Here is a 14,402-nt window from a genome sequence, read left to right as displayed (position 1 = left end):
CCATCAGCATTTGGGAATGTCTGTCTGCTTGAAGACAGCCAACTCTGTCTGTGTAGGAAGTGATGCACCTCTCTACTTTGGCTTTGTCCCTCCCACTGGGCCATGATGTCACATATCTTTTTAAGCACTATTTGTCCAGCCACTCACATTTTTCATTAATTTTCTTTTTATAATCTTGTCTTCTTCCCTAAGTCAAGCCATCTCTCTCTCCCTCTCTCTCTCTCTCCCTCTCTCTCCCTCTCTCTCTCTCTCTCTCTCTCTCTCTCTCTCTCTCTCTCTCTCTCTCACTCACTCTCTCATAGTTTGGCCCTGTAGCTTCTCATTACTGGCAACTTATTCTCCCTCTAAACAATTCTCAGCATTTTGCATGAGCCGTCACTGTCTTGCTAGCTCAACTTCTTTCCTCGGCCCTCACTTTTTCATCTCTCCTGAAGCCGACCTCTACTAATCATGATACCTTTCTTTCATCTTGCACTGTGTCTTCCCAAGCAACTTGAATGTCATAAACTATATTTTGATCATTTGCTTGTACCTCTTTCCATTTGTTCCACTTTAGTGGTAAAACTACAGTTCTGACAGAGCTCAACACTGTAACTTTTATACAGTTTCGTTCACTTGCTAAACATAGCTTGATATACAACACACAATCAGGCCTTTCTTGAAGTTCATGACCCTGTGGAAAGACTAAAGTAATAGTGAGGCGCACAGCTCTTAGTGAAACCACAGACTTGATCCCTCCTCCTCACCATACTGCCTTCCTCTTGCAAAACCCCTTCTCAGGAGCAGGGTTCTTGCAGGATCTCTGTTGGGACACTGAAACAGTAGATCAGATTCAAGTCAATGGAGTATCACTGGAGTCCCCTCTGTAGTATGAAATAATCCCATCAGGAAATTTCTTGAGCTATGTTAGAATGGGGCAGGTAGGAAAAGGGCATCTTGGAAAATCTGGATAGACTCAACATTCCCAGAACAAGGCCACCTGACACTTGCTTTCTCTGCATTGGAAACAATCCATCCTTTGCCAGTTCTCCACTGGGTCCTGCCCAGCCATCTGCTCATTACACAATTGTTTACTGGGTATGTTTTTTTTGTTGCATGCCAAGATCATTCTGTGTACTGGGTACCCAACAAATTCATGAGGCTTCTATTCTGGAGAGAAAATGGCAAAGCAGAGGGAGAACCAAAACAAACAGGCAAAAATCACACACCACAAATGAACAAGAGCTGTCATTTGGATAATGAGATAAGTGAGTGACCTGGGATCCAGTGTGTGAGGGGTTAGGGGGGTATGCTGGACCAGAGGCAGCATTTATGTGATAAGAGAATTCTGGTCCTGGAAGTTCAGGAAGAAGAGATTTTCTGACAGAGTGTCCCATAGGTGAAAAGAGGCCTGAGGTTGAGTTTACGTTGGTATGTTGTGGAAACAGACAAGAGAATTGGTTTTGGTTGGGGAATCGTGAGCATGATTGCATGGCAGCAGGGATAAAGAAAGATGTGATTTACATTTCAGAAACTTGCTTTGTAGAAACTAGACAGTTGCCTGAACAAATGGAAAGACGTATGCCAAGGGGAAAATTTCACTGGACTGCAACAAATTCCCTTTCCTTGATGTATTCTTTTACATTCTCTTCACCAGCCAAACTCATTCATATGTTATGCATTTCTGAATAATTTACAATATCCAAAAGCAGAAGCTAGCCAAGTTACTATGTGTGAATGGATGGATAAACAAAACATGGTACATCCATAAAATGGAACATAATACAGCCATAAAAAGAAATGCAGGGGCCCCTGAATAGATGGCTTAGTGATTAAGATGCTTACTTATAAGCCTGACAGCCCAGGTCCAAATCCCAAATACTCACATAAAGCCAGGTGCACAAAGTGGTGCATTATCTGGAGTCTGCTTGCAGTGACAAGAGGCCCTGGTGTGCCCATTCTCCCTCTCCCTCTCTTCTCTCTCTCTCTCTCCTTGCAAAGTCAAATAAAGACATGCAGTACTGATACATGCTAGAAAGTGGATGAACCTCACAGACATTATGTGGATGAAACCAGCCAGACTTGAATACTTCAAATCATATGAGCCATGCAGAGTAGATCACTGTACAGAGAAGCACAGCAATACAACAGGTTCTTGGAGCCTGGGAGGGGCTATAGCCGTGATACTCCATTAAGTGAAGGTGTTTGGACAGTTGGTAGAGATGGTAGGTTTACAACACCTACCCAGCTGGCAATGGCTGAGCCTTGGGGACCAAGTGATCATTAGGACTGTAAGGGGCAAATAGAAGGAGGGATGAAGGGGAAGATGAATGGAAAGATGGGAGGACACTACACTAGTAAGATGTAATAAGACTGCACTAGGTTTAGTTCAAGCAGTCCTTCCCTATTAATGAAATATCTAGTGCTACATTTCCTTAAGGGCTATCTTACTCCATGTTAAGGTGGGGCAGGGATGACATTGGTGTCACATGCCACCTGATGGCACTGCCCCTAGTGTCATCACAGCAGGGCCTGGATTTGTCATCTGGTGGAGCTCTCTGCTTCCAACAGGGCAATGGCACATCACTGACCCCAGATGGCAGTTGCTCCTCTAGCACAGTCTCTCTGGGTGTTTTCGTATTTCATCAGCCTGAAGCAGATTTCCATTGAAGACCAGGGTATTGGCTTTGGCTGTCCTTGAATTGAGAGATGATGGGTCATTTTCTCCACTTTTGTTTAATTGAACTTTCTTTTTTATCTGCATTAAATGATGCTGAATCACTTTCAAAATTAAAAAATACCATGAAATGGAAGCAGTTATTGGCAAAGTCAATCCATATTCCTGCACTATGGAAGCTTGCATTTTTTTTTTAAATTTGCCCCTTCTCTATGAAAATAGACTGGGAATACTTCTTCATTCTGTAGCTCGGCCTTCAGAAAAGGACTCGGACATGAAACCACGTCTGTTACAGATGAGGAACACAAGCTTCAAAAAAGCTGAAGAACAGGTCCAAAGTCACAAAGCTAGAAGCAACAGGAATTCCAAGGCTTCTGCTTCTGTTTGTATTTGTATCTACATCCCATGACTCTGAAGCCATACTTTTCCTTTATAACACTCCGCTTTGTGATACTACTTGAAGAAGCATTTGTTTAGCTAGATAAATACAGCCCTCACCAAACTGCATCCCGTTGCTAGTTTTTCCCTTCTACAATGCCTCTCACTCTGTGCATGGACTGAGAGGACAAAGTACGAGTATTAAAGCTGTCTATGGTGGTGATCTGAGGATTGGGCTGCTGCTGCTGGTGGCGGCAGCCTCTGCTACACAAGAACCATGTGTCTAGTACCTGCATAGACTTGTGTAATTCTCACTCAGTGCAGTGAAGCACAGGCTGGGCATGTGCTTAGTGGGAAGGCAGTGGCCTCAGCACTGCAACAGAGCAAAACAGTAGAGCCTAGGCAACATGAGTCCCCCCTTGAAAGAGTTATACAATGAGGCTTTGTTATGGTTTAAAAATGAAATGTCCCCATAGGCATATATGTACAACATTGGATCGTCCACTTCCTATCTCCCAAGGTAGTTTCTAGAACTTACCACAATAGAGCCATCTTGTATTGAGGGCCTTAACTTGTACAGAGTATTCTCTCTCTATGTCTCTCTCTTCTCCTTTCCTTTTTCTCTACTTCCCTCTTGTCTATATGAACTGAACCCCTGGCACCATGAGCCAAAAATCCCTCCATTTTTAAGTTGTTTGTCATATATGTTGGTCACAGGGACAAACAGTAAGTGAATATGGGTTTAGAAGGGAGAATTAGGGGCTGGAGAGATGGCTTAGCAGTTAAGTGCTTGCCTGTGAAGCCTAAGGACCCCGGTTCGAGGCTCGATTCCCCAGGACCCACATTAGCCAGATGCACAAGGGGGCACACGAGTCTGGAGTTCGTTTGCAGTGGCTGGAGGCCCTGGCATGGACATTCTCATTCTCCCTCTCTATCTACCAAGATCTTTCTCTCTCTGTCTGTCACTCTCAAATAAATAAATAAAAATGAACAAAAAATATTTTTAAAACAGGGAGAATTATCCTCACAGTTACGTAGCCATGAATCAGTTTGGTCATAGCCCTCCCTCTCATCTTGTCTGACTCTAGACACAGAGTCCCATGCTGGATTCGTACACTAGAGTTCAAAGCTGTTGCCCAGCAGGATAAGGAACCAGGAATATTATAAAAGTGGAATTGGCTTGAATGTGGTCCTTTTGGTTTGGGTGGAAGGAGTGTGGCACCCTCTCTGCTCACCATGTAAATCCATGTAAATACGTATGTAAAATGGCTTTTGCATTGAAAACACAAGTCCTGATAAGCCGGTCTTTGCTTTCCCGAGGCATTTGCCTTGCTGTTTCCTTTAAGGCTACACAAGGATGGGACCGTTTCTGCAAAGCGGGTGTCGGGCTTGGGCAGCCTCCTGCTAACGTGCCCCTACCCCCACACCAAGGTGCCCTGTGTGGCTCTCTAGCAGGTTTCCTGGCAGCTGGAGCAGATTTCACCCAGCATGGGCCAGATGGAAGGGTTGCAGCAAGCACAGTGGGATAGATTTTGAAGACGTACATGATCAGACCTTCATCAAGGCTTGCTAGGGAAATGTGGCACCGAGGCGAAGGGTGCCAAGTTGGCAGGTGTCTGCATTTTGAGTGAGCAGTGGTGGGATTCCTGTTGGGGGTAGAGGCTGGCTTCTCTTGGCAGCACATGCAAATCATGCAGAATGGAGTTGTTAGGTGCGCCTGTAGTATATGACTCTTGGAGCAGCTTTGCACTAGATGATTAAGGGGCAAGAGAAACGGGGCCATAGATACCGGGGGTGGGTGAATACCATCTTGGCTTTCACTACATCTCTGTGACTCATAACCAGCCAGGCATCCTCTCCAGGAGTAAACCTCCTCCCATTTAAAATAGGGATGCTTTAAAGTTATACTCAGACCCCCATGTTTCCCTGCCCAGCCCAATGGCCTGCAGAAGTGGGGTCATGTGACTCACTCTGCAAGGAAAGGGACTAGTCCTTCCCAGCCAGAGGCAATTAAGAGAAAACATATTGAGGGCTGGGGAGATGGCTTAGCTGTTAAGGCACTTGCCTGCAAAGCCTAAAGACTTGGGTTCCATTCTCCAAGTCCCACATAAGCCAGATGTACAAGGTGGCACATGCTTCTGGAGTTTGTTTGCAGTGGCTGGATGCCCTGGCACACCCATTCTCTCTCCCTATTTTTCTCTGTCTGTCTGCCTTTCTCCCTAATAAACAAATAAAATAAAACCTTTTGAGAAACAGACAACATATTGAGCTGGAGAAATGGCTCAGTGGGTAAAGTGCGTGCTGTGCAAGCATGGAAACCTGAGTTCAAATCCCCAGAAATCCTGTGCAGCACTGGGTTTGGTGACACATACCTGTAATCCTAGAGCTAGGGAGGCAGACACAGAGTCCTTGGAGCTCACTGGCTAGCTAGAGTAGCTGAATGTGTGATTTCAAGGTTCCGCAGGAGACCGGCATCTCAGAGAAAACAGGGTGGAGTGTGTAGAAGGAAGACTACCAATATCTGAGCTGTGTATGTATGCACACCCATGTGCCTGCTGGATATGAACATGCACACACACACACACACCACACACGCAGCACAGCAGACGGGCTTTGAGGACATATGTGGCCAATGGCATGCTTATAAAACAAAGGAGAACTGTCTGTCCTGCATTTGATAAGACCTGGGTTTACCTGTGTGTCAGCAGACATAAGGTGGGACTGTGGTGAGGGCCACAGGTGAGGCAGACAGGACACCCAGCAGGTGCTCCACTGAAGGGGTAGCTGCTGCAGGAATAGCTAAAGGCACCAACGCTGCTCTCCAAACAAAAGGCCTGAGGTGGAGCAGGTACGGTTCCGGGATTTCTGTCACACCCTGCGTCTCATTCATGGGGCTCTGAGGAATTAGCTTCAGAACCTTGAGATACAGAGAAGAAAAGACAAGGTCTTATTTGCAAAACTTTGGCTGTTTTCATTTCATTTTCTGCCTAGTTGAAAGCTGTCCTGGTTAGCACTTTGGGCAGGCATGGCTCCTGCAGGACTTGATCGTCAAGGGGGCATGCCCCTCTCAAGTACCCTCCTCAGAAGCCATGAGCAGTGGAGAGTGCCTTGGCAGTGGATCAGACAAATCTGACCTTGAAATTTAGAACTCCCATTTATACTGTTGGGAGACCTTTGGAAAATATAACTGCTTTAAGGTTAGTTCTTAGAGATGTAGACTGTGTCACGCCTGCTGCTTTCGCCATGGATTCCAGGGCAGGAGAACCAGAAAGACTATGACGCATCTGTCATTTGTATTTATAGTACCAACACCTTATATCCTACTACCTATAATCTGCCTTATAAATATACACCTTGCTTTATCTGTACACGAAGCCCAGTTCCTTTACATATATAAATGATGACCACACATGCCACCAGAGCCACCTCTAAAATATGTTAAAAGAACTAATTTTTCATCCTGAAAATTGATAAAGAGAAAGAATTAAGGGTACATTCCTCATCTCCTATAAAAATGGAACTACCAAGGTTTACCCTGGACTATCAGATAGCAGGAATTTGCAGAGGCACATCCTACTAAGCAAGAGGCTGGACTGGATGGAGGTACCACCTCTTTCTACCCCTAATGAGCTTAAGGACTGAGCGCATGGCAGAAGCTAATGACTCTACTGAGAGGAAGTGTGCCACTCCTGATGAAGAGTGTCATGCTACCTAGGAAGCAGTTGTCCCAAAACCTAAAAAGTAAAAAGGACTTGGTCTCTGTGATCAATGGGAAATGCAGAAAAATAAGGGAAACAATAACTTGTACAACTGGAGTGCAATCAACACAATGGCTGTGGGGGGAAAAGGACAAGCCATCTAGGTACCCCCTGTCCCCGCCCAACAAACTTCAAAGGCTGGGAAAAATGGGAGTTGGAGTTAGTATGCGTGCACTAGAGACCCAAAGACCACTTAGGCAAGCAAGCAAAACCAGACAGATCTATAGGGTGTATACTGGCAATGAATCTACAAAGCAAGGTGTGGAAGGAGTCACAATCAAAATCAGCATAGCACTAGGGGTGTTGGAGCAGGGAGCTGGCTCAGCTAGCTAGGTCATGTCTGTTTGTACATCTGATGCTTAGAGGTGCATTTACCTTATAATAATTTATAAAATTATACATATATTACCTCATTTTCCATATTGCTAGAATTGTAACAGTGAAATTATTATAATGGTTTCCTGTCTCTTTTACAGTGAAAGGAAACTACTTAAGCATGACATCTCACAATTGCAGGGACTTAGTCTGCCTTCTTTGATGTCACATTGCCGGGAGCTAAACTGCCTCTTAATGCATGGTTGGATTACATAGATAATTACTGAATAAATGAGACTCTAAATCAAATACACATAAAGGGTGTCCCTTGCTATAACTTCAGCAAAGTTGCAAATCCTCAGGGAGTAGACTCTAGATTATTGGAAATTCATTGTACACTGAACACAGAGTTCTTTAAAACCACATACTTGCTGCTAGGACTATAGAAATTACAAAGGGTGAAGGGACTGGGGAAATGGATTAACAGTCACAGCATTTGCCTGTGAAGCCTAAGGACCTGGGTTCAATTCCCCAGGACCCACATAAGCCAGATGCACAAGGGGCACATGTGTCTGGAGTTCATATGCAGTGGCTAGAGGCCCTGGAGTACCCAACCTCTCTTTCTCTCTCACAAATAAATAAATAAAATATTTTTAAAAAGAAATCATAAAGGGCCTTTGAAGGAGGCAAGCCAGACAACGGCAGAGGTGACATCCATAATGTGAGGTTCTCCTGGCTGCACACAGGGCTGCAGTCAGGTTCTCAGCACCTCTGTCACAGGTGGGTCTGCAGACATTCAAGTTTAGTAGCTACTGTGAGTGGTGGGGCTCAGGGAAGTCTCCTGACCATGCAGATGCTGAGGCATTTTCCATAGCAACACACTGTAGCAAGTGATCTGGCAGGGTGTTCTGTTCATCATCTGTTGTTATTTAACCATCTTGGCACAAGTCGAGATGACCTTAAAGTATATGACCCTGCCGCTCCTTGGGTCTTCTGAAAGTCTACAAACAAGGTGCTGATTGAGCTCTTGCAGGCTCAGGTGGGGAAGGCTAGGGCATGTGTCACAAGGAACTGAACTCAAACCACTACAAGGATATGGAGGCGTGGCCCTTTCCTTTACTCAGCCTTAGGAAGCTGAGACCCAGGCAGATTGACTCATCAGCTACACCTTGAAGGTGCCCAGGTACGCTGAGTCCCAGCTGCTGGGCCCGAGGAGCTGTCTCAAGCTGCTAAGTTTGCACTATGAAGAGAGGGTTATTATAGCCAATCCTCCCAAGAAAATGGGGGGGGGGTATCAACATTCCCAGCACCTTGTAGGAAAGAAAAATTTAAATTTCTGTATTGGAGATATAGCAAATGAAGTTCAAAAAGATTGGGCTGGAGAGATGGCTTAGCAGTTAAGCGCTTGCCTGTGAAGCCTAAGGACCCGGGTTTGAGGCTCGGTTCCCCAGGTCCCACGTTAGCCAGATGCACAAGGGGGCGCATGCATCTGGAGTTCGTTTGCAGTGGCTGGAAGCCCTGGCGCGCCCATTCTCTCTCTCTCCCTCTATGTGTCTTTCTCTCTGTGTCTGTAGCTCTCAAATAAATAAATAAATAATGAACAAAAAATATTTAAAAAAAAAAAGATTAAGTAATGTTAACAATGGAGCAAGAATCATTGGCCCCTCCAGGTCTCTCCAAACCAGGGCTATTTTTTCCTTAGGGTTACACCTCTACATGAAGCTTTATAGGAGTTTGGTTGTTTGGTGTTTTGAGAGAGAGAGAGAGCGCACGCGTGTGCGCTGGACTGCATGTGTGAGGTCAGAGGACAACGCTGTGGTATCAGTCCTCACCTTCCGTCTTGTTTGAAGAAGGACCTCGTATGCACTGCTGTGTTAACCAGGTGAACTGGCTCAGAGCTTCTGTATGATTCTTCTGTCTCTCTTCCTTCTTGCCCAAGCACAGGGATTAGAGACACTAACGCTAGGGTGTCCTGCTTTACATGGGTGCTGGGGATGCAAACTCAGGGTCACATACTTGTGTGCCAAACAGTGCATCAGCTGAGCCATCTCCTCAGCCCTCTGGGTTATAGCCATCAAAGGAAAACCCGTGTTTCTCAATTCACTACACCTCTGACAGTAAATGTGTAGAAAATGCACACCACGCAATTTTCTGAATCTCTGGGCAGACCAGGGATTCCAGAATTGATTCTGACATGAGCCACCAGTTAGCCAAAACTCCAGAAGTCACAAGTGGAGAACTCAACCTCACAAGACTGTGTTATACCTTAGATGTCCATTTGACATGGTTACAAATTGGGCCTTATCACAGATCCTCCCTCGTGTTCAGAATTTTTCAGTAACAGATAACAGAAGTTGGGGAAATACTTTAGTTACATTTAGCAGTTTGCAATTAAATATATCATAAGGATATAAAAGAACGGAAAGATGAAAAAATACACAAGGCAAGCTGTTGGAGGAGGTGGATGTGTTCGGTTCCTATGGAGTCGGGGTGCACTCACAATCCTGCTGGCAGGTAGGTATGTCCAGCAACCCAGAAAGTCTCCACACCGCACATTTGGAAGATTTTTCCTTGCGGATTCTTCACCATGTAGACGCGATCAATCTCCATCTCCTCCTCCTCCTCTGGTGTATGGGAGTTGGGGCATAAAGTTCCAAGCCTCTGATCGTGGTCTTGTCCTTCTGGTGTCCAAATTCCATCCTGAAACCGCCCAAAAGTCTGCTGAGAAGCTCCCCCTTAGAACAGAATCCCCTCCTGCCCTCCAGGAACTCCCGCTGGACTCACCAGCTCACTGTAAGATGCTCGGGGCGCTCTGCGTCCGTTTGTGATTTGTGTGATTTGTGATGTACAAGGTCCCCATTGCTTCCTGTGTTTGGTAGCTGGCGGCGCTATCTGGGGAGGTACCTTTAGGAAGCGGAGTCTTGCTGGAGGAAGTAGGTCACTTGGGGGAGCACACCTTGAGCTTTTATAGCGTAGCCCCACCGTTCCTTTGTCTTCTCGTCTGGAAGAAGTGGGTCATCGAGGGACACGACTCGAGGTTTCATATTCTAGTCCTGCTGTTCTTTTTCATCTTCTTGTCTGCCTGCATGAGCATGGCTTCCTGCTTGCCATGCCCTCTGGAAATGCAAGCCGAGATAAACCTTTTCCTTCTTAAAGTTGGTCTGCCCTGCTCTGCGCTAGTATGCGTTCACAGCAATGAGGTCAACGGTTGCACTCCCACAGGCTCATATGTTTGAACACTTGGTCCCCTAGTGGGGGTGCTCTTTGGGAAGGTTGTGGAACCTTTAGAAGGTGGAGCCTTGCTAAAGAAAGAGGGTCACTTGGGGTGGGCCTTGAGGTTTTATAGCCTGGACTAACTTCCTGTTCGTAACAGTTATAGTCTGTGACTGCAATGGGATGAACAGCCTTCCATACATTCCCCACCACAGTGGACTATATATGCCCCTTTGAAATGTAAGCTGAAACCAACTCTTCCCTTCCTTAGGTTGCTTCCAATCAGGGATTTATTCACAGCAAGGAAAAAATAACTAATGCCTTCAGCCACCAGGGACAAAAACCTAGCATCTATTTCTTATTCTCTCGCAAGTGTTGTCAACGTTTTGACCACCTTCAGAGAGTTAGAAGTAGCTGGTCAGCATATACGCTCTCTGCTGCAACCAGTTTTATTGTACACTGAACCCGTGACACTATGGAGGGGAGTCAATGCTAAGCTGGCTGCAAAGCGCAGTACAAACTCCTGCCATGTCCGGCTCAGAAGGTGAGAGGAAGGGAAAAGACCACAAGGGATCATGAGCAGCTGTCCTAGACTGCCTTAATTTGCTACTTTGAGGTCAATGCCATCCACGTTTTGAAGGCCCGTGCAATCTTGGTGGTAAATAGAAGTTGCCCTAACCCATTTAGAGATTATAGTCTTATAGTTACAGCAGAGCAAATTTGTCTTGTGATTCTTCTCCATCCGTGTTTGACAAAATGAACTAGAGATAGGTGACAGGATCACAGTCCATCCAACCACTTCAGAAAGACCAAAGAGCTGGGCCGTGAAGAAGAGCCCAGGTGGAGTGAGTGAGGCAGGTCATTGCCGTAGCCCCTGCCGTGGGCCCAGCACTGCTTAGGACAGCCCACCCAGCTTCACTGGTCAGCAATGAAACCTCCAGCACACAGTAGGCTCTCCAGGAAATGTTGGTTAGGCATTCTTTATCTTTGACCATCAAGAAGAAGGAGAGGCTATGGAGACCTCGAACAAAACCAGTTATCTTTGTGGTGTTTCAAGGTAGGGTCTCAATCTAGCCCAGGCGGACTTGGAATTCACTATGTAGTCTCAGGGTGGCCTTGCACTCATGGTGATCCTCCTACCTCTGCCTCCCTAGTGCTGTGATTAAAGGCGTGTGCCACCACACCCAGTTTACACATTATTTTTAAAAGATAGTCAATGACTCCTTTTGAAAGCCTTTGGGAAAAGGGTCATTGCTTCAACAAATAGTTCTAGGGAAATTGGATACCTATATACAAAGGAATGAAATAAGAACTTTATCCCATTTGCTGCTATGACAAAATACCTAAGTGGCAAGAGGAAAGGTTTATTTTGACTCCTTGTTTAAAAAGTTTCAGTCCATGGTGGCTTGGTTACTTCACTGTGGTTTGTGGCATTTCCTCATGGTGGGAGAAAATAGTGGAAGGACACTGATCGCCTCATGGTAGCTGAAAAGCAGAGAAAGGAAGTAGCCTTGTACACCTTTTAAGTTCATTCCTGCAATGGTTTACTTCCTACAAGTAGACTCCACCTCCCAGTCGTACCATCCGCTGGGGACCAAGCATTCATTACAGGAGCCTCTAGGGAACAGTCAGGATCCAAGCCATGCTAAAGATCTAAATGTAAGACCTGAGCCCACAGAATTCTTAGAGGAAAACAGAGGAAGAGCTTATTGGCTTTGGCAATGATTTACTTTTCACTATCTCATCAAAGTCTCAGGCAATAAGAGCAAAAATAAAACACGTGGGAGTTTATTAAACAAAAAGCCTTATGCATAGTGGGAGAAACAATCAACACAAAGAATAAGCAAGTGATGGAATGGGTAGAAATAGCTGAAAACTGTACATCACTTAAGGAGTGAATATCAAAATACTGGATAAGCCAGGCGTGGTGGCATGTGCCTTTAATCCCAGCACTCGGGACACAGAGGTATGAGGATCACCATGAGTTCAAGGCCACCCTTAGAATACAGAGTGAATTCCAGGTCAGCCTGGGCTAGAGAGAGAACCTACCTTGAAAAACCAAAAATAGATAAATAAATAAATAAATATTGGATATATTCCTATAATTTAAAGCAAAAACACAAAGTTATTGTGGTGACTCATGTAATCCCAACATTCAGGAGTCTGAGACTGAAGGTTTGTTGTAAGTTCAAGGCTAGCCTGGGCTATGCAGTGAGTTCTAGGCCAGTTTGAGCTACAGTATGAGACCCTGTCTCAAAAATAAATTCACCCAATTTGAAAATCAGATATATTATTTGAATAAGCATGGCCAAAACATGTGTAAGGGCTGGAGATATCTCTCAGTGGTTAAGGCACCTGCCTGCAAAACCTAATAACCTGGCTTTGATTCCCCAGTACCCACATAAAGCCAAATGCACAAAGTAGTGCATGCATCTGGAGGTTGTTTGCAGCAGCTATGATCCCTGGCATGCCTATTCTCTCTGTTTCTCCCTCTTCTCTCTCTCTCTGCTTGCAAATAAATAAATAAAAATATTTTTTTAAAAACACGTGTGAAAAGATACAAGGATACATGTATAGATTGCATATAATTTGCCAATGACTCCACTTATGTATCAGTATAATTTCAACAAAAAAGTGCTCTAAACGGAAAGGAGATTGGGTTACTTTTCTTGTTGAGACACTATACATGATAACAAGTATAAAGGAAGGAAGTATTTGTTCTGTCTCAGAGCTGAAGAGAGGATGCAGCCTATCGTGACACGGAAGGCCTGGATGCAGGAGTGTAGGCATGGTGTGCCTCAGTCAGACAGACCTGGAAGCTACTGCTCCAGCCCACTCTTCCCATTTGTTCAGTCTGGGACATGGCCTACGGAATGGTTCCACCCATATTCAGGGTGTGTCTTTCCTTCTCAATTAAACCTCCCTGGAAACAACCTCACAGACACCCAGAGGTATGTCTCCCAGGTGACTCTAACTTTAGTCAGGTTGACAGTGACAATTTACCAGCACAACGAAGCTCTAGGCCATGTTGACCTGGAATTCACGCTGCAGTCTTAGGCTGGCCTCGAACTCACAGCAGTTCTCCTACCATTGCCTCCAAAGTGCTGGGATGAAAGGTGTATACCACTACACTTGGCTCAAAGTGTTATTTTGATAGTACCATTTCGAGGAAATGTTTTTACACATAAATTTCTCCTCAGAGAATATGACAGGGAACAAAGTTGGCAAGTTATGCCTGCATTGTGTCATCACCAAGTGAAAGATACAAGAGTGTCTTCTTTCGCCCTTCATCTAGCTGCAAAACAGTGCCATTTTCACACAGTGGTGGTCTGAATGCACTTGTCCCCATGGCCTCAGGTGGTGGTAAGCTTCTTACTTAATCCCCAGCTGGTGGAGTGTTTGAGAAGTGGAGCTTTACTAAAGGAGGTGTGTTTCTAGGGCAGAACTTGAAGATAAGGAATCTTGCCCTACTGTGTGTTGAGAGCCAGCTTGTGCTGTTGTTGTGTCTGCTGTGTATGTATGATGAAGTGAGCCAGCTTCCTCCACCATAAGGAAGCTTCTCTTCAAAACTGTAAGCTGGAGCTGGGCATGTTGGCTCACACCTTTAATCCCAGCACTTGGAGACAGTGTGTTCTAGAGTGAGACCCTACCTTGGAAAAAATAACAACAATACAAAACAAAACAAAAACCTGTAAACCCAAAATAAACCCTTTCTTCCTATAAACTGCTTCTGGTTGGGTGTTTTACCCCAGCAACAAGAAGGTAAGTGAGCCGGGCGTAGTGGCGCACATCTTTAATCCCAGCACTCGGGAGGCAGAGGTAGGAGGATTGTCATTAGTTCAAGGCCACCCTGAGACTCCATAGTGAATTCCAAGTCAGCCTGGGCTAGAGTGAGACTCTACCTCGAAAAACTGAAAAAAAAAAAAAAAAGAAGGTAAGTGAAACACAAGTATTTTTAAATACCCTAATATTTTTCCTTTATTTTGCTTTTAAGTAATTTGTCTGCATCATATTATCACTTCAATTTGAAAGATAATCATGATCTTCAAAGAGTTAAAAAAAAACTTGATAATGAAAAATAT

This window comes from Jaculus jaculus, chromosome 2 (assembly GCF_020740685.1).
Source record: "Jaculus jaculus isolate mJacJac1 chromosome 2, mJacJac1.mat.Y.cur, whole genome shotgun sequence".
Lineage (NCBI taxonomy): Eukaryota > Metazoa > Chordata > Mammalia > Rodentia > Dipodidae > Jaculus > Jaculus jaculus.
Note: the sequence above shows the minus strand (reverse complement) of the source record.